The sequence below is a fragment of the Orcinus orca genome, chromosome X (genome assembly GCF_937001465.1).
Source record: "Orcinus orca chromosome X, mOrcOrc1.1, whole genome shotgun sequence".
Taxonomy (NCBI): Eukaryota; Metazoa; Chordata; class Mammalia; order Artiodactyla; family Delphinidae; genus Orcinus; species Orcinus orca.
In genome coordinates this window covers 33,843,376-33,867,108 of record NC_064580.1, presented here as the reverse complement: position 1 = coordinate 33,867,108, position 23,733 = coordinate 33,843,376, and the positions used below count along the sequence as shown (strand labels likewise).

Sequence of the window (23,733 nt, the reverse complement as noted above, 5' to 3'; positions counted from 1 at the left end):
GTTCACGTCTGGTGGTTTGTTTTGGGGTGTCTGTGGCCTTATTATGATTTTAGGCAGCCTCTCTGCTAATAGGTGGGGTTGTGTTCCTGTCTTGCTAGTTGTTTGGCATAGGGTGTCCAGCACTGTAGCTTACTTGTCGTTGAGTGAAGGTGGTTGCTGGTGTTGAGATGGAGATCTCTGGGAGATTTTTGCCGTTTGATATTATGTGGGGCCTGGAGGTCTCTTGTGGACCAGTGTCCTGAAGTTGGCTCTCCCACCTTAGAGGCACAGCACTGACTCCTGGCTGCGGCACCAAGAACCTTTCATCCACATGGCTTAGAATAAAAGAGAGAAGAAGTAGAAAGAAAGAAAGAAAGGAAAGAAGGAAGGACAGAAGGACGGAAGAAAGAAAGAAAAAGAAAAGGGAGGGAGGAAGGGAGGGGGATAGGGAGGGAGGAAGGAGGGAAGGAAAGAAAGAAAGAAAGAAAGAAGATAAAATAAAGTAAAATAAAAAAATAAAGTTATTAAAATGAAAAGTAATTATTAAGAAAAAATTTTTTTAAGAAAAAAAATGGACGGATAGAACCCTAGGACAAATGGTGGAAGCAAAGCTATACAGACAAAATCTCACACAGAAGCATACACCTACACACTGACAAAAAGAGGAAAAGGGGAAAAAATAATAAATCTTGCTCTCAAAGTCCACCTCCTCAATTTGGGATGATTCGTTGTCTTTTCATGTATTCCGCAGATGCAGGGTGCCTCAAGTTGATTGTGGAGATTTAATCCGCTACTTCTGAGGCTGCTGGGAGAGATTTCCCTTTCTCTTCTTTGTTCTCACAGCTCCTGGGGCTCAGCTTTGGATTTGGCCCTGCTTCTGTGTGTAGGTCGCCGGACGGCGTCTGTTCTTCTTTCAGACAGGACGGGGTTAAAGGAACAGCTGCTTCGGGGTCTCTGGCTCACTCAGGCCGGGCGGAGGGAGGGGTACGGAGGGCAGGGCGAGCCTACAGCGGCAGAGGACAGCGTGACGTTGCACCAGCCTGAGGCGTGCTGTGTATTCTCCCAGGGAATTTGTCCCTGGATCCTGGGACCCTGGCAGTGGCGAGCTGCACAGGTTCCCCAGAAGGGGGGTGTGGATAGTGACCTGTGCTCTCACACAGGCTTCTTGGCAGCGGCAGCAGCAGCCTTAGTGTCTCATGCCTGTCTCTGGGGTCCACTCTTTTAGCCATGGCTCACGCCCATCTCTGGAGCTCCTTTAAGCAGTGCTCTTAATCCCCTCTCCTAGCGCACCAGGAAACAAAGAGGTAAGAAAAAGTTTCTTGCCTCTTCGGCAGCTCCAGACTTCTCCCAGACTCCCTCCCTGCTAGCTGTGGTGCACTAACCCCTTCAGGCTGTGTTCACGCCGCCAACCCCAGTCTTCTCGCTGCTATCGAACCGAAGCCCGAGCCTCAGCTCCCAGCACCCGCCCCCCCCCGTCCCGGAGGGTGAGCAGACAAGCCTCTTGGGCTGGTGAGTGCCTGTCGGCGCTGATCCTCTGTGCAGGAGTCTCTCCGCCCTTTGCCCTCCGCACACCTGTTGCTGTGCTCTCCTCCGTGGCTCTGGCTCCGAAGCTTCCCTCTCCGTCACCCGCAGTCTCCGCCTGCGAAGGGGCTTCCTAGTGTGTGGAAACCTTTCCTCCTTCACAGCTCCCTCCTACTGGTGCAGGTTCCGTCCCTATCCTTTTGTCTCTGTTTCTTTTTTCTTTTGCCCTACCCAGGTACGTGGGGACTTTCTTGCCTTTTGGGAGGTCTGAGGTCTTCTGCCAGCGTTCAGTAGGTGTTCTGTAGGAATTGTTCCACGTGTAGATGTATTTCTGGTGTATCTGTGGGGAGGAAGGTGATCTCCGCATCTTACTCTTCCGCCATCTTGCCCTCGTCCTCCAGGAAACACAAGCTTTAAATGATACATTAAACAAGGTGGACTTAATTGATATTTTTAGGACATTCCATCCAAGAACAACAGAATACACATTTTTCTCAAGTGCTCATGGGACATTCTCCAGGATAGGTTATATCTTGGGTCATAAATCAAGCCTTGATAAATTTAAGAAAATTGAAATTGTATCAAGTATCTTTTCCGACCACAACGCTATGAGACTAGGTATCAATTACACGAACACATCTGTAAAAAATACAAACACATGGAGGCTAAGCAATACACTACTTAATAATGAAGCGATCACTGAAGAAATCAATGAGGAAATCAAAAAATACCTAGAAACAAATGACAATGGACACATGACGACCCAAAACCAATGGGATGCAGCAAAAGCAGTTCTAAGAGGGAAGTTTATAGCAATACAATCCTACCTTAAGAAGCAGGAAATAATCTCAAATAAACAACCTAATCTTGCACCTAAAGCAATTAGAGAAAGAAGAACAAAACCCCCCCAAAGTTAGCATAAGGAAGGAAATCATAAAAATCAGATCAGAAATAAATGAAAAAGAAATGAAGGAAACGATAGCAAAGATCAATAAAACTAAAAGCTGGTTCTTTGAGAAGATAAACAAAATTGATAAACCATTAGCCAGACTCATCAAGAAAAAAAGGGAGAAGACTCAAGTCAATAGAATTAGAAATGAAAAAGGAGAAGTTGCAACTGACACTGCAGACATACAAAAGATCATAAGAGATTACTACAAGCAACTTTATGCCAATAAAATGGACAACCTGGAAGAAATGGATAAATTCTTAGAAATGCACAACCTGCCAAGACTGAATCGGGAAGAAATAGAAAATATGAATAGACCAGTCAGAAGCACTGAAATTGCAACTGTGATTAAAAAACTTCCAACAAACTGAAGCCTAGGACCAGATGGCTTCACAGGCGAATTCTATCAAACATTTAGAGAAGAGCTAACACCTATCCTTCTCAAACTCTTCCAAAATCTAGCAGAGGGAGGAACACTCCCAAACTCATTCTACAAGGCCACCATCACCCTGATACTAAAACCAGACAAGGATGTCACAAAGAAAGAAAACTACAGGCCAATATCACTGATGAACATAGATGCAAAAATCCTCAACAAAATACTAGCAAACAGAATCCAGCAGCACATTTAAAGGATCGTACACCATGATCAAGTGGGGTTTATTCCAGGAATGCAAGGATTCTTCAGTATATGCAAATCAATCAACGTGATACACCATATTAACAAATTGAAGGAGAAAAACCATATGATCATCTCAATGGATGCAGAGAAAGCTTTCGACAAAATTCAACACCCATTTATGATAAAAACCCTGCAGAAAGTAGGCATAGAGGGAACTTTCCTCAACATAATAAAGGCCATATATGACAAACCCTCAGCCAGCATCATTCTCAGTGGTGAAATACTGAAACCATTTCCGCTAAGATCAGGAAGAAGACAAGGTTGCCCACTCTCACCACTGTTATTCAACATAGTTTTGGGAGTTTTAGCCACAGCAATCAGGGAAGAAAAAGAAATAAAAGGAATCTAAATCAGAAAACAAGAAGTAAAGCTGTCACTGCCCATTTTTAAATTCAGTTTGTTAATTTTCATATTGAGTTTTAAGAGTTTTTTGGTATTTTTTTGATAACACTCCTTTTTCAGATATCTATTTTCCAAGTATTTCCTCTCAGACTGTGGCTTGTCTTCTCATCCTTTTAACATTGTCTTTCACAGAGCAGAAGTTTTTAATTTTAATGAAATCCAGCTTATCAGTTTATTTCTTCCACACATCATGCCTTTAGTGTTGTATCTCAAAGTCATTGCCATATCCAAGGCCAATTAGGTTTTCTCCTATGTTATCTTCCAGGGGTTTTGTTTTGCATTTTACATTTGGTCTTTGATCATTTTTGAGTTAAATTTTGTGAAGGGTGTAAAGTCTGCGTCTAGATTCTTTTTTTTTTCTTTGTAGGTGGATGTTCAGTTGTTATAGCACTATTTGGTGAAAAGACTATCTTTGCCCCGTTATGTTGCCTTTGCTCCTTTGTTAACAATCAGTTGACTATATTTATTTGGGTCTTTTTTCTGGGCTCCCTGTTTTTTTCATTGATCTATTTGTGTTCTTTCTCAATACCACAGTCTCTTGATTACTGTACCTTTATTGTAATTCTGTAAATGGGGTCGAGTCAGTCTTTTGACTTTGTTCTGCTTCAGTATTGAGTTGATTCTTTTAGGTATTTTGCTTCTCCATATAAATTTTGGAATAAGTTTGTTGATATCCACAAAATAACTTGCTGTATTTTCACTGAGATTATGTTGAATCTGTTGATCAACTTGGGAAAAACTGACATTTTGACACTATTGAGTCTTTCTATCCATGAATATGGAATAATTCTCCATTTATTTTGTTCTTTGATATCTTTTGTCACAATTATGAGTAATTTTCCTCATACAGATTTTGTACAGATTTTTTAGATTTATACATAAGTAATTCATTTTGGTGGGGGGAGTGCTAATGTAAATGGTAATATATTTTTAATTTCAAATTCCACTTATTTATTGCTGGTATATAGGAAATTGATTAACTTTTGCATATTAATGTCATATCTTGCAACATTTCTATCATTGCTTATTAGTTCCACAAGTTTTATTGTTGTTGTTGATTCTTTTGGATTTTCTCCATTGATAATAATGCCATCTGTGAACATTTGATTTCTTACTTACCAGTCTGTATAACTTGGAAAGGAGTGGTGAAAGGGCACATTATTTCTTTGTTCCTTATCTTAGTTGGAAAGCTTTGAGTGTCTCCTTATTAAGTATGATGTTAGTTGTATGTTGTTTGTAGATATCCTTAACACATTGAGGAAGTTCCCCTCTATTCTTAATTTTCTGAGAGTTCTTAATCATGAATAGGTGTTGGATTTTGTCAAGTCCTTTTTCTACATCTACTGATAAGATCATGTTATTTTTCTTCTTTAGCCCATTGATGTGATGGATTACATTAATTGATCTTCAAATGTTGAATCAGCCTTGCATACATGGGATAAATCTCTCTTGGTTATGGTGTGTAATCTTTTTTATACATTGTTGCATTTGATTTGCTAATCTTTTCTTGAGGATTTTTGCATGTATGTTCATGAGAGGTACTAGTCTGTAGTTTTCTTTCCCTGTAATGTCTTTGGTTTTGGTATTAGGTTAATTCTGGCCTCATGAGTTAGGAAGTATTCCCTTAGTTTGGTTTCTGTCTTCTGGAAGAGATTGTAGAAAATTGGTATAATTTCTCCTTAGGGGTTTGATAGAATTCTCAAGTGAGCCCATCTGGACCTGTTGCTTTCTGTTTTGGAAGGTTATTAATTTTTGATTTAATTTCTTTAATATATATAGGCCTATTCATGCTGTCTATTCTTGTGTAAGTTTTGGCAGATTGACTCTTTTAGGGAATTGGTTTGTTTAATCTAGGTTATAAAATTTGTGGGCATGGATTTGTTCATAATAATCTTTTATTAACATTTTAATGTCTCCATGCAATCTGTTGTGATGTCTTTTATTTCATTTCTAATATTGTAATTCGTCTTTTTTTTCTTAGCTTGGCTAGAAGTTTACCAATTTTAAAGATCTTTTCAAAGAATCAGGTTTAGGTTTTACTTTCTCTGTTGATTTCTTGTTTTCAATTTCACTGATATCTGCTCTAATTTTCTTTCTTTTTTTTTTTTTTTTTTTTTTTGTGGTACGCGGGCCTCTCACTGTTGTGGCCTCTTCCGTTGCGGAGCACAGGCTCTGGACACGCGCAGGCTCAGCGGCCATGGCTCACGGGTGCAGCCGCTCCGCGGCATGTGGGATCTTCCTGGACCGGGGCACGAACCCGTGTCCCCTGCATCGGCAGGCGGACTCTCAACCACTGCACCACCAGGGAAGCCCTATCTGCTCTAATTTTTATTATTTCTCTTCTTTTGCTTACTTTGAATTTAATTTGCTCTTTTCTGGCTTCCTAAGGTGGAACCTTAGATTGTTAATTTTAGATCTTTCTTCTTTTTTAATATATGCATTCAATGCTATAAATTTCTCTCTAAGCACTGCTTTCACTGCATTCCATAGTGTCTGGTAAGTTGCATTTTCTTTTTCATTTAGTTCAAAATATTTTAAAATTTATTTTGAGAGTTCTTCATTGACCCATGTGTTGTTTAGAAGTGAGTTGTTTAATCAGCATATATTTTGGGATTTTGCAGTTATTTTACTGTTAACTGATCTCTAGTGTAATTCCACTGTGGTCTGAGAGCAGACACTGTATGATTTCTATTCTTTTAAATTTAAGGTTGTGTTTTATGTTCCAGAATGTGGTTTGTTTTGGTGCATATTCCATCAAGCTAGAGAAAATTGTGAACTCTGCTGTTGGTGGATGAAGTAGTCTTTAGATATCTATTATATCCAATTGATTGATGGTGCTGTAGGGATTGACTGTGTACTTACTGAATTTCTGCCTGCTGGATTTGTCCATTTCTGTTAGAGGAGTGTTAAAGTCTGCAACTATAATAGGGGATTCATCTACTTTTCCTTGCAGTTCCGTCAGGTTTTTTTTTTTGTTTTTTTTTTTTGCGGTACGTGGGCCTCTCACCGCTGTGGCCTCTCCCGTTGTGGAGCACAGGCTCCGGACGCGCAGGCCCAGTGGCCATGGCTTACGGGCCCAGAAGCTCCGCGGCACGCGGGATCCTCCCGGACCAGGGCACAAACCCGTGTCCCCTGCATCGGCAGGCAGACTCTCAACCACTGCGCCACCAGGGAAGCCCAGTTCTGTCAGGTTTTGCCAAATATATTTTAACACTTTGTTGTTATGTGCATGCACATTGAGGATTGTTATGTCTTCTTGGAGGATCGACCCCTTTATCATTATGTTATGGTATTATCCTCTTATTGCTGAAAACTTTCCTTGCCCTGAAGTAGTTCTGTCTGAAATTGATACAGCTGCTTCTGCTTTCTTTTGATTAATTACTAGCATGGTGTATCTTTCTCTATGCCTTTACTTTTCATGTATATATGTCTTTATATTTAAAATGGGTTTCTGAATAATGCCATTTGCAGCAACGTGGATGGACCTAGAGGTTGTCATACTGAGTGAAGTAAGTCAGAGAAAGAAACATCCTGTGATATCGCATATATGTGGAATCTAAAAAGAAATAATACACATGAACTTATTTACAAAACAGAAACAGACTCACAGACTTAGAGAAACAACGTATGGTTCCCTGTGGGGAAGAGTTGGGGGAAGGGTTAGTTAGGGAGTTTGGGATTGACAGGTACACACTGCTGTTTTTAAAATAGATAACCAACAAGGACCTTCTGTATAGCACAGGGAACTCTGCTTAGTGTTGCAGCCTGGATGGGAGGGGAGTTTGGGGGAGAATGGATACATGCATATGTATGGCTGAGTCACTTTGCTGTGCACCTCAAACTGTCACAACATTGTTAATCAGCTATACTCTAGTATAAAGTAAAAAGTTAAAAAAAATAATAAAATGAGTTTCTTGTAGACCAGCAGTCCCCAACCTTTTTGGTATCAGGGACCGGTTTCGTGGAAGGCAATTTTTCCACGGATAGGGGTGGGAGCAGGATGACGGTTCAGGTGGTAATGCGAGTGACGGGGAGCGGAAGATGCAGCTTCGCTCACTTGCCCACCACTCACCTCCTGCTGTGTGACCTGGTTCCTAACAGGCCACAGACCCGTTCTGGTCTGCGGCCTGGGAGTTGGGGACTCCTGTTGTAGACAACATATATTTGGGTTTTGTTTTTTTCATCCTCTCTGGCAATCTGTCTTTTCATTGGTATATTTAGATCATTGACATTTTAAAGGGATTATTGATATAGTTGGATTAATAACTACCATATTTGTCACTGTTTTCTATTTGTTGCCCTTGTTCTTTGTTCCTGTTTTTGTCTTTCATACTTTTTCTGGCTTTTTGTGGTTTTAACTGAGCACTTTATATGATTCCATTTTCTGTCATTTGTTAGCGTATCAATTGTGCCTTTTTGAAAAAACTTTTAATGGTTTCCCTAGCATTGGCTAAATATACATTTCCAACTAATCCAATTCCTCTTTCAAATAATACTGTATCACTTCATGGGTAATACAAGTACCGTATAATAACAAAATATTCCAAATTCCTCCCTCCTATTCCTTGTATCATTGTTATCATTCATTTCACTTATACAAAAGCATATTACATATATAAGCATTCATAATTGAATACATTGTTGCTATTATTTTCAACAAATTGTTATATTTTAGATCATTTAAGAATAAGAAAAATAAAAGTTTTTATATTACCTTTAGTTATTCATTTTTTGATGGTCTTCCTTTCTTTATGTAGATCCTTATTTCTGACCTATATTATTTTCCTTCTCTCTGAAGAACTTCTTTTAACATATCTTGTCAGACAGATCTGTCTAAAAGTTTCCTCAGTTTTTGTTTGTCTGAGAAAGTCTTTATTTCTCCTTCCCTTTTGAAAGATAATTTCTCAGGGTACAGAATTCTGAATTGGTGGATTTTTTTAATCTCAACACTGTAAATACTTCTCTTCACTCCCTTCTTGCTTGCTTCGTTTCTGAGGGAAAGTCAGATGTACAGTTAAGCCTTGCACAATGTGGGGGTTAATCCAAGTGAGTATAACTTACAGCCATCCCTCTGCATCTGCGTCCTCTGCATCTGCATCAACCAACCATGGGCCGTGTAGTACTTCAGTATTTACTATTGAAAAATATCTGCATATAAGTGAGCCCAGGCAGTTCAAAACCAGGTTATTCAAGGATCAACTTACCTTTGTTCCTCTATAGGTAAGTTTTTTTTTGTCCCCCTTTGGCTTCTTTCCAGATTTTTTTGTCTTTGATTTTCTGCAATTTGAATATAACATGCCTAGACATAGCTTTTTGTTTGTTTCTTTGTTTTTGTATTTTTTAAACTTTTTGTTTTTGGTTTAATTAATTTATTTCTTGGCTGTGTTGGGTCTTTGTTGCTGCACATGGGCTTTCTCTAGTTGCAGCAAGTGGGGGCTACTCTTCGTTGTTGTGCGCGGGCTTCTCATTGCGGTGGCTCCTCTTGTTGCGGAGCATGGGCTGTAGGCACGTGGCCTCAGCAGTTGTGGCTCGCAGGCTCTAGAGCACAGGCTCAGTAGCTGTGGCGCACGGGCTTAGTTGCTCCGCAGCATGTGGGATCTTCCTGGACCAGGGCTTGAACCCATGTACCTTGCATTGGCAGGCGGATTCTTAACCACTGTGCCACCAGGGAAGCCCTGTTTCTTTGTTTTGTTATGTTTTTAAGCATTTATCCTGCTTGGTGTTCTCTGAGCTTCCTGGATCTGTGGTTTGGTATCGGACACTTATTGGGGAAATTCTCACTCACTATTGCTTCAGATATTGCTTCTGTTCTTTTCTCTGTTTCCTCTTTCTGGTATTCTCATTACACATATGTTACATCTTTAGTAGTTGTCTCAGAGTTCTTGCATATTCTTTTCAGTTTTGGTAAGCTTTTATTGTCATATTTTCAAGCTTAGAGATTCTTTACTCACCTGTGTCCATTCTACTAATGAGCCCATCAAAGGCATTCTTTATTTCAGTTACAGCGTTTTTGATTGGTAGCATTTCTTTTTGATACTTTCTTAGAATATCCATCTCTCTGCTTACATTGTCCATCTTTTCTTGCATGTTGTTTACTTTTTCCATTAAAGCCTATAGCATGTTATTCTTAGTATTTTAAAATTCCTGGTCTGATAATTCCAGCATTCCTGCCATATCTGACTCTGGTTTTGTTTTGATTTTTCTCCCTTTTCACGGGGTTTAGAAGACAACCTCTTGGTATTGCAGTACCTTTCCTACAATGGCAAAGTGATTGGGTTATCCTGAAAACCTTGAAATAATATTGTCAGTGCAAGTTGACTTTTAGAGTCTCTTTAAGAAATGGCTTTATACAACGTTTGTCAAACTTTTATTTAGCATTTATTGAACACCTTTGCTGTGAAAGGGGTATGCTTTACCCTTTGTAAAGCAGAAACATAAATATTTCTCAAGAATGTTATTGAGCATAATGAAGTGAGAGTCGAATAAAGTTCCACAAGGCAGAGATAATTAGAGCTCTTAAAGATGCTCAGTGGTTGCTTTGCTTTCTCTATTATTGCATGGAAACAGCTGGTATACTTCTTTTCAAGCTCATTCACATACTTATGATGAAGTTTTGATAGCATTCATTATCTTCTTGAAAGTCTTGGCAGTTAAATGGGTCAGAATTTAAATAACAATTTGAGCTTCTTAGGTACGTTTTTTTCAGTGCCTCAGAATTTAAAATCTAGGATTTCTTTAGGAAAATGTATTCTCTTTTATATTCCTGCCTTGGAATAAGTTCCTTGCATTCTGTTTTTTCCCTTCTTTGTGTCTTAGAAGATATGTGTTATTTCCTGGAATCCTAGGTAACCAAACTCCTCCTTTTTGAGTGACAAAACCTTGTTACTCAAAGCACTGTATGTTCTGTGTATGTGCTCCAGTCTGGCTCTAGAGAGCCTGTTCTTTGTGGTTTGGTTTCTAATGTTATGCGTTACCATTTTGTAAAAAAAAAAAAAAATCCATATGACTAACTTGCCACAGTAATCCTCTCTGACACGTTTGCTTCAGGGAGAAAGCTGGCAAAGTTAGAAACACATGCCTAGTTTAAAATTTGCTGTCACTGCAGAAAAAAAGTTAATGGAATATAGTCCTAGTTTTTTCCTCTGTGTTAGTATTACTCATGGGACCAGAATAATGATTTTGGCAAGAGTATATTTACTTTCCTGTGTAATTTTATCATACTTCAGTATCTCACTCATATTTTCCCTAGGATTTGTCAAGAAAATATTATTATATAGAGGAGTAAAAATAAAATTCTTTCTTTAGGCTCATAAGCAGTTAGTCTGAAAATACAAGTGTTTTATTTTGCATTAATATGAACTATACAAAATTCAGTGTTCCTTGTATTTTAAAGTTCCTTTAACTTAAAATGCAAATGGTAGATATTAATATTTATTATTAGCATCTTTTTATATTTCATTTTCTCAACTCTGAATGTTCACCTAGTTTACAAAATTGACCTTTGCAAAGTTTTCAATAGTCCATCCCCACTCTGTTGTCCTTGTTCAGGGTTCATTACTTCTTTCCTAACACTATAATCATATCCTTTTTACTGGTCTCCTCAGTCATTTCTTACCAGTGCTTAATGCAGATCTGCCCATCCACAGATACTGAAAGCCTCCAGCCTACAGGTACCACCCTTCACAGTGCTTCTAGAAAGCCCCACCCACCCCTAAAGTCTGACCTCTTTACTTTCTTAAAAGGTTGTATAGGGCTTCCCTGGTGGCGCAGTGGTTGAGAGTACTCCTGCCGATGCAGGGGACACGGGTTCGTGCCCCGGTCCGGGAAGATCCCACATGCCGCGGAGCGGCTGGGCCCGTGAGCCATGGCCGCTGAGCCTACGTGGCCGGAGCCTGTGCTCCGCAGCTGGCTTCTGCTTTTTCTGTCTGATTCCTCATTTGCATTTCAGTTCTTAACTAATGAACTGGTGCTAGTTCTCTGCCAGAATCTCAGCCTCGTTAGCCAGGGGTCAGAGCATCACTGTTGTCTTTGACTACTTGGTCTCTGCCTGGTTAGTGTTGGGAATCAGGATTCTGAACACCCCGCGACTCCTTGCCACTAGATTGGGTGGCCTCTAGTGTACTTCATCAGGGCTGATAAGAGGAAGAAGATAATCAGGGCCTTCAGAAGACCAGGAAGGGCACTGGGGTAAATCCTGCTTAGAATGGGATTTTGTTTTTTCCTCTGGGACCCAAGCACACTCTTAGCAACCCTGTCCTTCATGGGAGTATAGTGAGTTCATTATTCAGAAGGTTGCCCACATTATTTTTTCTTCTCATCTCTCAAGCAACTCCTGACCACACAGATTATCTTCCTTAATAGTGATAATAACAGCAATGACAACCCCTCTGTGTTGTACCAGACATTTTACTTTTATTATTTTTGTTGCCTTGCAGGGGATATGACATTTACCCCCACTGTATACTGAGGACACTGCAGTTCAGAGAGGTTAAGAGCTCAAGGTCACTTTGGGGTATGTGGTAGAGCTGGAATTCCAGTCCAGCTCTCTGACACTAAAGCTTGGAGCTTTTTTCAGGAGGCCCCAGTGCATGAAGCATGCTTTTGGGCTGCCTCTTTCCATTTTCAGCTTTATACAGTAAAACTCTTGTGTTCAGGAAGAGAAAATATATATTGAACACTTACTATGCATGCATTTCAAGCATCAAACATTATGGTCTAGCAAGCATTAGGTGCTTAATGATTGTTGAATGAATTGATGAATGAATGAGAGGATACTATGTAAATTTGTTAGAAAGGGCAATTTCTTTGTGCTTAACACAGTGGCAGGCATGCGGTAGGTGCTCAAAAATACTTGAATTAATGAGATTATTCAGATATTGTTGAATTAATGAGATTATCCAGTGCACCCTTCTATTAAAATATGATGATGAATATAAGTGAGTGATAGATCTAGTCTTCTGGTGAAGAAAAGATGGGTTTTAATGGATGTTTTTTTCCTTTGTATCCCTCAAAGAGTAGTTGATATCCTATGATGAGCTCCACTTCCAGTAGAATGCTTCATTTACCTACTTCATCTTACTCGACCTCTCACTTATTCACTCCTTAAAACTCCTTCCTTGACTTTGGCCCTTGCCCTTGGATAATGCCATTAATTCTCATAACCAGCTACATTCTGCACACTGACAATTCCCACAGCTATATCAGAATTTTTTAGGCAGAATTTTTCCTTGACGATCCAGGGTCATGTAAATGACTGTCTACCTTAAACTAAAATGTCATAGAACTTTCCCGCCCTGCCCACTACCCCGTGTATATATCTGCTGCTTCTCCTTTGTGTCTTGTATTGTTAAAGGGGAGGAAACTCTGTATTCAGGACAGAGACCTCTGGGTAAGAAGCAGCCTCAGTATAATCACGAATGTGACCACATGGGGTTCCCTTAGCCACTGCTTTGGAGAAATCAGTGTTGACCTAGATTTAAGACCCCCTAACTTAAGGGGCTAACAGTGGTCTACATCACCCCCTCCAAACAAGTTTTGTCTTTTGGTGCTTTTCTGTGCCACTGACCTTCTATTCCTCCTTGCCGATGCAAGCAGGGATGACAGGAGAGTGAGGCCTCTTTCTCATTACATTCCTTTCTCAAGCATGATGTGTGAGAGAATGTACTTTGATTATCACATCCACAGAACTCTCTCAAGGTTTGTGTAGACTTTTCCCCCATTGTCTGTTTCTTTCCTGGCTGGATAATAGACCATAAGTTGTTTTGTGAGTTATTTTTCCTGTTACTTGCAGTCCTCACAGCAGGCCTGCCCAGTGACACAGTGCGGTTAACTCTTACCTATTTCTCTGGGCCTATTCATGGTTTCCCTTTCTTGTGCTAGAGTCACTGGACTTCAGCTGATAGTGTTATGTTTTGTCCTGTTACATTACTACAATGGCATGTGGTTTTGCTTCTCTTTTTTTCCTTCATCACATTTGTGTGGGACCCATTTGTCTAAAACTGTATATGAAATGTCTTCAAACAGCCTTAATCAAGTCAGTCGCTGTCTGTGTATAATGTTGGCAAAGAAATCTTAAGCATTTCCTTCCTACATTTAGTCATATTAAAGAGAAATTTATAAGGAGTATTTTATTCTTTTTATTACAAAATGTTTACTATAAGATGACCAAAAGTTAATGCAAATCTAGCCTCTACTTTGGCATAGGTAAATCTTAGTTGCTATGTGACCATTTGCTGTCTGTCTGTCCATATCTGTATTTGAAGAAACGTAATTCAAACTCATTTTGTTGAAGTGAGAGAGTGGTAGTATATATATGGACATATATACACTACCAAATGTAAGATAGATAGCTAGTGGGAAGCAGCCACATAGCACAGGGAGATCAGCTCGGTGCTTTGTGACCACCTAGAGGGGTGGGATAGGGAGGGTGGGAGGGAGGGAGACGCAAGAGGGAGGAGATAATGGGGATATATGTATATGTATAATTGATTCACTTTGTTATAAAGCAGAAACTAACACACCATTGTAAAGCAATTATGCTCCAATAAAAATTTTAAAAAAGTAAATGTAGTGTTAGATTGTCTGGTGAAAAGTGAAAGTTGTTTGATGTTATTATCATTTTTATAGTATATGTTATTTCACTGTAAGATGAAAATTTGTCAGTAAGTGGTTGGGACACGAACATAATTAAATACCTTTGTTCTCTACATTTCTTAAAAAAATGAGAATATTAAATAATTTGTTAGTTGTTTCATGCAGTGTGTGATCACTGATCACAATCAATATTTTTAAGCTACCTATAATGATTAAGTTCACTGTTTATTTTAAGGGTATATAACCGTAGTGTTCATTTTCTAAACTTACTAGAGAGAGAGTTCTCTTAGCAAAACTGTGCATCAGTGTTTGTTTTGATTTTGGTTCACCGCTTAGCATCTTGTCTCGTCTTTAATCAACATAAAGCTTGTCTAATTCATTGGCTCAAAAAAAAAAAAAACCCAAACTCATTTTGTTGTAGGTTCCCCAGCTAGCCAGGACTAAGGCAGACTGTCTCAGAGAGCTCTGAGATGGGTTTGTTTATAGCCTAAGGTTCTCACACTGTCTGGGGTAGATATTGCTGATTATAGTGCACTGGTTGTTTTAGAACCACAGCCTTTGATCTGACCTTATTCTTTTTGACCAGAAGTAGCAGCATTAATTCCACACCACAGAGTATTACAAGACCCTGAGAGTATCCTTCTGTAGGACCAAGAGTGAGTGGTTAAGGAAGTCATATAGCTGGTACACAGCTTCCTTCATTGTGCACTACACATATCTCCCACAAATAGGCCCCCTGCTTCAAGGGTGTTTGTATTTGGAGTGGTTAATTCCATTAGCCTGTATGGGTAGATGACAGAAGATATTCTGTTAAAAACTTCACAGTTACTGTCCTCCTCCATGACTTACTTTCAGTTAATTCAGGGCCCAGCTGAAATGCTCAGTATCACTTCTTAGTGAGTGCTTCAGAATTCTTGGCATTGAATATCACTGTAGTAAAAGCACATAAAATCAACATATTGTGGAAAAGCTTCTCTGTGCAGCACCCTGCCCACCTTGCACGTCTTCATTCAGGGCACGTGGGCAATGCTTCACCACAGTCTGACTCAAGTCTTGGCGAAATGCCCTGTGGTTCCTCCCGGAGCAAGGGGAGATAAGCAGCTTGGTGAGGAGCTGTCACTAGGTGGTTTCTCCTAACGTACCTTGCGGGAAACTGTCATAAGTCCATTTCTCATCCATCTCCTCGTTCAGCTGAGTGCAGGGGTCTCCACCTTGTACCTTGTACCCTTGAGGTGTCTCTGTAAGTCTGTAAAACTGCTTGGATTTAGTTTAGAGGTGGCTCCTTGACAGCAGCATGACACATCGCTTGAACATCTGTCATCTGGCCCTTCCTGTTTGATGTCAGCATGTGGGATTAAGGGCTTGGTACACTGACACTGTGCTGATTTTGCTTTTGCTGTGTGTTTGAGTAATAAATTTTCTGAATCCATTTGAGCTCATTGTCTCCTTACCAGACTAACCTGTGGAAGTGTGGCAAGCCAACCTAATAGCTGTACTAGTAATACTTGTGGCCCTGTGAGCCATTGAGTTGCTGCTTTGGGAATGTTTGACTGTGTGACGCAGTGGGGCAGTGGGGCTCTCACTGGCCAAACACTCGGCTCCTATATATACCATGGGTTACCCTTTGAGCCTTTGTACTCGTCTCTGGGCAGAGTGAGGCCCCTATTGGAATTACCCTTTTCTCACATTGCCAGGCCAACAAAAATACTAAAATCTGCTCATCAGAAAGTCTTTTTATACAACTGGAAGGACCACACAAATTCTAAAGCTGACCCCTAACACCTGCCTCCCGCCTCCCTCCCTCCCCCCGCCCCCAGCCTCTACATCTCTCTAAGTGTGGTAGGAAACAGAGAATAATCACAGTGTTTGGGCCTACTCAGAATGGTGTACTTTATTTTTTTATTTTTTTGGCTGCGTCGGGTCTTAGTTGCGGCATGTGGGATCTTCGTTGCAGCACGCAGGGTGTTTTCATTGCAGCGAGCAGGCTCTTCATTGCGGCATGCAGGCTTTTCTCTAGTTGTGGCATGCAGGTTCTCTCTCTGTAGTTGTGGCATGCGGGTTCCAGGGCGCGTGGGCTCTGTAGTTTGAGGCACGCGGGCTCTAGTTGAGGTGCGTGAGCTAAGTAGTTGTGGCGCGTGGCCTTAGTTGCCCCGTGGCATGTGAGACGTTAGTTCCCCGATGAGGGATTGAACCCCCGTCCCCTGCATTGGAAGGTGGATTCTCTACCACTGGACTACCAGGGTTAGGGTTAGGGTGTACTTTAAATGGTACATTCCTACTCAGGAGGTGGTTCCCTCTTGCTCATAGATTTTGTGATATTTTGGTTTCCAAAGAAACCAAATGTTTCACCCTACAAGCACCTACAAACATTTCTATTCTGGCATTAGATCTGGGAAAAATGGAAGACAACATGGAGGGTAATTTCTACTTATATATTTTTGAAAATTTTTCTATATAGTACTTGTTGATTTTGCATTATGATCTTTTTTAATATAGACATTTAAGGCTATAACTTTCCTTCTAAGCACAACTTTAACTGCATTCCACAGATTTTATGTTGTATTTTCATTACCATTTAGTTCAAAATATTGTCTAATTTCTCTTGTAATTGATTTTTTGTGTGTTTCCCTTTGTTGAAAGCTTTTTATCCAAATGCAGTCACATACATTTCACTACATACTACTATAATTTTTATTCTAATACAGTAATACTCCTTCAACTTATCAGATCCCTTTCATGAGAGAAGTTAGCATATATGTAATTTATGTTTTGATCCAGTGATTATTTAGAGTTTTATTGTTTACTTTCCAAATATGTAGTGTTTTCCTGGTTTACATATTGGTATTTGTGAGGACAATGTTAACACAGGGGGTCTGGTTGCTGACTCCTTCATGTCTCTAAGGGAACCTGGAACCATGATTGACTCTTGGTTAACCCCTGGGAATGTGGACCTCCGCATGTTTTTATGTTAATGGTTGATTTAGTTTTGAACACCAGGAGCAATAGACCGTGCTGTACCTGTTTGTCAGAACTGCTTTGTACAAACATCCAGATTGATGAAGTGTACCTAGTTTCATTGTTGGGGTCCTGAGTTTCAGTTACCATGGCGGTCAAGTAGCAGGATATGCCTGTATGACCAGCCTTTCTTACAAGCCATGAAAGCTGAGACTCAGTTGCTCTTTCTGCTCTTCCCTGGTCAGAGGTATTTTGCATATATCCCTATAGTTTGCTTCTAGAGAGAGTATGTATAAAAAGGTCTGTGACCTCTCTGGATTCTACCCAATGCATATCTTTTTCCTCCTGCTTTTACTCTGTACCCTAGACTGATAAATCTTAGCCATGAATATAACCTACTGTTGACTCTTCCGTGGTGAATCACAAACTTGAGGGTGGTCCTGTGTGCCCTAAAATGGTATTCTAATTTGATTCTTTTGTGGTCAGAGAACATACTCCATATGATTTCAGGTTTGGTTTTTTTAAGAAAAAAATTATTGAGGCTTGTTTTATAACCTAGAATATGATCTCTCCTGGTAACTATCCCATGTAAATCTGAAAAGAATGTGTATTTTGCCATTTTGGGGTATATCAGTCTATAAATATATATTAGGTCAAAGTGGCTAATAATGTTGTGCATGTCTTCTATGGTTTTGCTGATTGTTCTTTTTTTTTCTAGTTCAATCCATTGCTGAGACAGGAGTGTTAAAGTCATCAACTATGATTGGAGAATTGTCTGTTTCTCCCTTTAATTCTGTCAATTCTTGTTTCCTATATTTTGAAACTCTGTTATGGGATGCATACACATTTGGGTTGGTCCCTTTCTGTTGAATTGACTCTTTTATCATTATTGACTCTATTATCATTCTCCTTTACTTCTTGTAATACATTTGGTTTTGAAATTTGTCTTGTGATGTTAATGGCCATTCCAGCCTTTTGCTTATTACTCTTTGCAAGGTATGTTTTTCATCTGCTCATTTTTAACCTGTCTGTGTATTTATATTTAAAATGAGTGTCTTGTAAACAGTGTAGACTTGTGTAGTTTGTTTTATTTTTGCCTTCTGACAATTTCTGCTTCTTAATTGGAGTGTTTAGTTCATTGATCTTTAATGTAATTATTGACATGATTGGGCTTAGGCCTAATATTTTTTATTTTCTACACATCTCTGTTTTTCCTTCCTCTCTTCATCCTGCCTTGTTTGTAGAGGATTTGAATATGTTTTCAGAATTCTCTTTTATTTTGTCTTTTGATATTTTAGCTATTCTTTTTCATACTATTTTTATAGCGGCTGCCCTAGGGATTATAATATACAAAAATAACTTTTCACAGTCCACTTAATTAGTTAATAATGTACTACTTAGTACATTAGTTAATACTGTACTACTTCAAGTAAAACATCGAAAACTCACAAACTTATAGGTCCACACCTCTATCCTTTTTGTTATAGTTGTTACATGTAAACACACACATACACACACACACACACACACACACTCCACAAGACACTTACCATTTTAGTTTTAGACAGTTATTTGATTTATAAAGAAATTCAGAGGAAAAAAGCAAAATATAGTCCTCTGTATTTATTCCTCCATTTATCACTTCTGATGCTCTTTATTCATTTTTGAGTGTCCCAATTCCATCTAGTATCATTTGCCTTACATCTAAATAACTTCTAGCATTTCTTACAGTGCAAGTCTGCTGCCAGCAAATGCACTTCTTATAGTGATCTGCCAGTGACAAATGCTTTTAGTTTTCTTTTATCTGAAAGTATCTTTATTTTGTTTTCACTCTTCAGGGATATGTTTGCTGGATACAGAATTCTGGGTTAACATTTCTTCCCCCCCCCCGCTCCAAGACTTTAAAGATGTTCCAGTCTTTCTGTCTTCCATGGTTTCTGATGAGAAGTTAAGCATTAATCAGATCATTGTTCTCTTGTTGGTGATATGTCATTTTTCTCTGGCTGCTTTCAAGGTTTGCTCTTTATCTTTGCCTTACAATGGTTTATTATGTACCGTGGCTGGGTTTCTCTGTGTTTATCCTGCTTTGATTCATGTATTTTGTATCTGCGAATTTCTTTCATCAATTTTGGGAAATTTTTATCCATTATTTCTACAAATATTTTTTCTCTCTCCTCTTCATCTGGTATTCTATTTACATTTATTTATGACTGTATAATATCATTTAACAGGTCTCTTAGCTTCTGTTCATTTTGTTTAATTTTTTCTCTCTATTCTTCACCTTCTGTAATTTCTGTTGATTTGTCTTTAAGTTCACTTACTCATTCCTCTGTCATATCCATTTGGATGTTAGTCAATCTAGTGATTTTTTTTCAGAAATTATATTTTTTTGTTGTTCTAAAATTTCATTTTTATTGTTTCTGTTTCTCTGCTGAGACTTCCAATTTCTCTGCTGAAGTTTTCATCAATTGATCATTCCAACATCTCTGCCATAATTGAGTCTAGTTCTCATGCTTTCTTTGTCTCATCTAACTAGATTGTTTTATTTTATTATGCTTTGAAATTTTTTGTTGAAAACTGGACATCATGTACTGAGTAATAGGAGCTGAGGTAAATAGGCCTTTAGTGTGAAGTTTGATGTTTATCTGGCTAGAAGTTAGACTGTGTAGTATGTACTGTAGCTGTAGGTGACAGAGGATAAACCTTCCGCTGGTGTCTTTGTTTTTCACTCCCCTATTGTCTTCAGGTTCTCCTAGGGACTTGTTCTTAAATAAGGTCTGGGATGAGCTATTCGCTCAGTTTTATTCCCCTGTCATTATACAAGAGTTCTACTGATGTAGTGGGAAGGTGTGGGGAGAGAGGAAGTGTTTTATAATCCTAACACTGGGTCTCAGTCTTTTAGTGAGCCTGTACCCCTGGGCTGTGACCTTCACGACTGCTTCTCAGCATTTGTTTTTCACCGTTAGGTGAAATAGGAAGGCTAGATGGGGGCTGGAATTGGGTGATTTCCTTCCCCCATGTGGAAGGCTAAAGGGGGTTAGAACCAACTGGGTATTTGGGTATTTTGAGCCAATTTGAGTATTTCACTTCCCCAAGGTTGATTAGGCTCTGTTAAATAGTTTCTCTTGAGGGCAGACCTTGTTAAGAGGTAGAGAATGTTCTGGGCATATTACAAAGTGGCTACTTTCCCCCTCCCACTTCTGGAAGCCTGAGGGAATTTTTCTTTGATCTTCACTGTGAGAACTTGGCAGGGCTCCTGGTGGTCAAACTCAAAAAAGTATGAGGGTCCCCCTAAGATCAAGCCCCCCTGAAGTTTTTAACTCTCAAACTTGTCCACACTGAGCTTCTAGCAATCAACTACAGTTTAGGTTTTCTACTCTGGTACTGGTTCTGGAGTTTTCTGTTCCTGGGCCTCTGCTTTGGTAAGTTGGATTTTCTGTATGCACCTGTCTGTTTCTACAGTTTTGGGGACAGTGTTTTGCCCTGTGAGCTCAGTGCTCTGCTGGATCTAGAAAGAGTTGTTGACTTTCAGTTTGTTCACCTTTTTTCTTGTTGTGAGAATGGGAGTGATAAATTCCAAAGTCCTTCTATACCAAGGTCAGAAGTCAGGTTTTTATGAATTGAAAACATTGTCTTCTTGTATTTCATTGAGGATAGCCACTTTAACATCCTTGTCTGTTAGTTCTGGTTCATCTTGGAGTTGGACCAGAATGATTTTCTTTTCTCCTGATAATGTGTTATATTTTGTGTGTGTGCGTGTGCGATATTTTCTTGATTCTTTGTATGCTGGCTACTTTGGGATTATATCTTGGATGTTATGAATGTTAAATTGAGGAAATTCTGGACTATGTTATTTTTATCCAATAAGTACTATTTCTTTATCTTAGCAGCCAGTTTTCTTGGCTGGGCTTGAACAGCTAACTCCTGTGTAGTAGCTCTTGTCTTTGTTCAGATCTGCTGTTTTTGGATGGGCTGTTAATAGTCTAGCCTGTGCAAGTGTTGTTCAGGGTTTAGTCAGAGATGTGGGTAATCAGGGATTAGGGATCTACTCTTTGAGTCTTTCTCTTCAATGCTCATGATTTCCTGGATTCTTTTTATCTGGTTTTTCAGGTCTGAATGACTGGGTTTTTCACACATGCTTATACTTCTGCTGTGAGCACTTGGGCTTCACCTAAATCCAGACTAAAAGGCACATCATCTCCTCTCCTTCAACTGAGTGCACAATCTGCCAGTGTCTGTCTGCTTCTCTTCACTCATCAGCACCTTCTGGGTGGCAGTTATAGTCTTAGTTCAAAATTTGTTCTTTTGTTTTGCATTTATTCCATACCACCATAGTTAGGATTCAATTACAGATGTAATTGAATACAGAGCTTGGGGGTTCCCTCTCTGGCTGTCTTCCTTCTGGGATTCCCTCACTTCTTCAGCATTTTCCCAACTCACCTTTTCTGGTTCCCTACGCCAGGATTATGTGGGGTTTTTTCTATGTGTGCCCTGTCCTCCACTAGCTGCTGTTCATCACAAATGCTGCACTTAGCCCCAGGCTAAAAGCCATGGTGAGTAAAACTTATTGATATAGTTCCCTGTCTCTATTCCTCCCAGCAGTTGTGAGTTCCCTGTGAGAGTCTGTATGCTTCTGCTCACTGTCCAGTACCTTAAGTTCATTTCTTTCTATGATACCTAGGTTTTGTGGTTGTTTTTTGTGTGTATATGTGCGGGGGACGGAGAGAGTCCTATAGGTTCTGAGTTTATCATATCCAGAAATGGAAAGTTTTGAGGAATACTTCCATGAGGGCAAAAAACCAATTTACTGAATAACCTCTTAGAATCCAAGACCATGTGCTCCTTTAGGGAATGTTGGTAAGACAGAATCCTGTGATGTCCTAGCCTCTTGTTTTCCATACAAAAGGGAGTAGGGGGCAGAGACATTTTAGAGATAAGCAGAATCCTTTAAGGGCTATGAGCAACCTATATGATCCCACCTCACTAAGTTGTATTGAAAATAGAATAACTTTTCACCAAGCCTGGAGATTTTTAAAAAACCTATTTAGAGCTGTTTTAAGTCAAATGCTAGATTCTACTCTGCTTAGTACAATGCTTGTAGTAGGTATTCAGTAAATGTTGTTTCACCATAATAAATTACTCACCATTAATAAATTAACTAAGAGTGAGCATTTTGATTATCTCAGAAATAAGAAAATTAAAGAAATATATTTGTATATTTTTTCTTCTTGTACTCATGTAGATATGCAGCTGATATATTTCAAGCCATTTTAAATAAGATTACTTTGTCCATGATATACTTTGTTATATAGTGCTATATAAATGCGTTTGGGAGGAAGTCCCTGTAATGGTTATTTCTTCTAACTCATTTGCTGAAGGACTGTAGGGAATAGTGAGCTAGATAATTAAATAAAGTTCGTTTTGTAGTTTCTACCTTATATGACAGCCAGAGTAAATGAGATTATTAACTTGAACACCTTAAGAATGCATACAGTAATTAGGAGACTTATAGAAATCATCAAGGAATTTACAATGATAGAAGAGCAAAGAATTAAGGTTTCTCTAATGATGGGGTTAAAGTGTTCTGCGTGTATGTCTGCACACATACAAAGTATAAAATTCATCAAAATACAACTCACAATACTTTTGGCTCATTATCCTCTTGTAAATTCACATGTAAGAGATTATGTGGGGTCTTGATAGCGTTATGGTAAATCACAGGCTGTACTGTAGGTGCTACTCACTATTGAATGGGAATGAGATCAAAGCAGCCATGTTGGCCTGTCACTAAAATGAGAGATTTGGCATTGACTTGTCAGTGTGGTTACTGTAAAAGAGATGCAGTATGGAGCTATTTCCTAAGATTAATCCAGGTATTCAGCATCATAACTCAGAAACTCATTCAATTCTCTGCCCTAAGTCTCCATTTACTTAGTGCTGTAGGCAGATTGGTGGACCCTGAGAAGGCTTAGGACTTTGAAGGGGCTGTGGTAGCTATCTTGCTGTTGGCTCTAGTGACCTGTAGCTATGGATCCCCCTGTATGCACCCCTTTTCTGGGGTTGAAATCCAGTGCCCCAAAGCTGCTTTGAGGCCTGAATTGCATGAGTGAGCACTCAAAATGTGAAAACAATTATAGACCAGAATAACAAGGTAAGGCCAAAGAATGTCTTTATGGATATTCATGCGTGTTGCCAGCAGGATTCAGTTTTTTTCCAGATGATTCTGAAAGATTCGCTTATAATTTAATGAATTTATATTTGATTCTTCTGAGCATCCAGTTACCTTCCTATTGGTTTTGTACCAGACCACATCATTTTATGTCCCTTTGTCCTACCCATCTCTGAGGTAGATGAATGCTTCAGTTCAACGGGTGGTAAGGGGCTGTATTTTCACGGGACTTTCCTTGTGTTTCACAGTGTCTGTGTGATAAGAAGGACAGGAAGAAAATCTGTTTTAGAATAAACTGCATGAGGTGTTAGAATCCTATAATGCTTATTATGAAGTTTGGTGAAATGCTTTTCCAAAGAGAATTTTCTCCTCAAAGTAGTAGCTATCAATAAATTGGTATGTGGGAGGAACCTTCCTTAAGATTGGTGTTCCTTGGTAGCTAAAGCAAGACGTTGCAGACATTTCAGAAGCAGTTTCCAAGGA

General features: G+C 39.3%; 1 protein-coding gene across 3 annotated transcripts in view; it reads left to right on the top strand.

Moving 5' to 3' along the window:
• Positions 1 to 23,733, top strand: part of PRRG1 (proline rich and Gla domain 1) — a 151,795-nt gene that overhangs the window by 30,372 nt on the left and 97,690 nt on the right. Inside the window, exon 1 of one of the 3 annotated variants that reach the window (XM_033417578.2) lies at positions 21,528 to 21,634. The exons of the other annotated variants lie outside the window; for them this stretch is intronic. The gene's annotated coding sequence lies outside the window, so the exon portion shown is untranslated. Of the gene's footprint in view, positions 1 to 21,527; positions 21,635 to 23,733 lie in introns of those variants that run through there. 3 annotated transcript variants of the gene reach the window in all.